Source organism: Lactuca serriola, chromosome 3 (genome assembly GCF_051521515.1).
Source record: "Lactuca serriola cultivar US96UC23 chromosome 3, Lser_US96UC23_V15, whole genome shotgun sequence".
NCBI classification, from domain to species: domain Eukaryota; kingdom Viridiplantae; phylum Streptophyta; class Magnoliopsida; order Asterales; family Asteraceae; genus Lactuca; species Lactuca serriola.
This window is the reverse complement of record NC_136410.1, coordinates 193,269,979-193,271,512: the sequence shown is the minus strand read 5'-3', so window position 1 is coordinate 193,271,512 and position 1,534 is coordinate 193,269,979.

Genomic DNA, 1,534 nt, shown 5'->3' with positions numbered 1-1,534 from the left:
TCAAATCAAATCATTGCGCGGCCGAGATATCGCTTTCACCCGCTTGGGTTAAAAGTTACAGATAAACTTCAACTTATATGCATTTACTTATTCATTAATCAACTATACACAACAATGCGTTTTATGACATCGAGTTACTGATGCGTTTTCGCATTATCAATGTACAATCAATTAACAAATAACAAACCATATATCTAGGTTTTAAGACTATATGATATTATCGTCCTACGATCACCCTTTTATATCATATTCCATAAGGTGATTCCAGCAAGCGCGGGTTTGTTCCAATGCTCAAAACCAGTTCATAAGCACTCATGAACGTCACAACAATCTTTTGCCATGTCTAATAACATTTAGACAATCTACGCACCAATTCACGACAATCTTCATTCATATCTACTTCCAACATATGAACAATTGTGGACAATTTGAATAATTCTATTATTCTTAATAAACTCAATTATCTGGAAGTCAAAACATGCAAAATGAAACAATAGTTAAACAATTAACATAAGACAGTAACATTACTCATAAATAAAACTCCTTTATTTAATCATCAAATGTTAATTGCATTTATCTATTACACGTTTCTTATACTATCTAATCTATGCTAATATCATCCTTCACCCCAATACTCCTAGCATGCTGCAAGTGCTTAACCCTACTCAGTCCCTTCGTAAGCGGATCTGCTGGGTTATCTTCTGATGATATCCTCTTCACTACGAGTTGTCCTTCTTCTACACGATGTCTAATAAAGTGATATTTTCTGTCGATATGTCTAGATCTACCATGATCTCTCGGTTCCTTGGTCAAGGCAACCGCTCCTTCATTATCACATAAAATCTCCATGGGCTCCTTTATGGCAGGTACAACTCCAAGATCACCGATGAAGTTCTTCAGCCATATTGCCTCCTTCGACGCTTCGCTCGCTGCAATGTACTCTGATTCGCACGTTGAATCAGCTACGGTTTCTGGCTTGGAACTTTTCCAAGTCACTGCTCCTCCACTTAGGGTAAAGACCCAGCCTGACTGCGAACGGTAGTTGTCCCTGTCGGTCTGAAAGCTGGCGTCACTATACCCTCGCACCTTCAAGTCATCACTCCCTCCGAGGACTAAGAACCATTCCTTCGTCCTCCGAAGGTACTTAAGGATATTCTTCACCGCAATCCAATGGCCTCTACCAGGATTCCCTTGATATATGCTAACCATGCTCAAAGCGAAGGCTACATCAGGGCGAGTATAAGTCATAGCGTACATGATTGAGCCAACTGCGGAAGCGTATGGTACTCGGCTCATTTCTGCTATTTCAGCTTCGGTACTCGGACTTTGATTCTTACTCAACTTGGCATTACTTTGTATTGGTAATTCTCCCTTCTTTGAGTTTTCCATACTAAAACGTTTTAGTACCTTCTCTAAGTAAGTGTTCTGACTAAGTCCAATTAGTCTTTTACTTCTTTCTCTTACTATCCTTATTCCCAAAATGTAAGAAGCCTCTCCGAGGTCCTTCATAGCGAAGCACTTCCCGAGCTAGGAC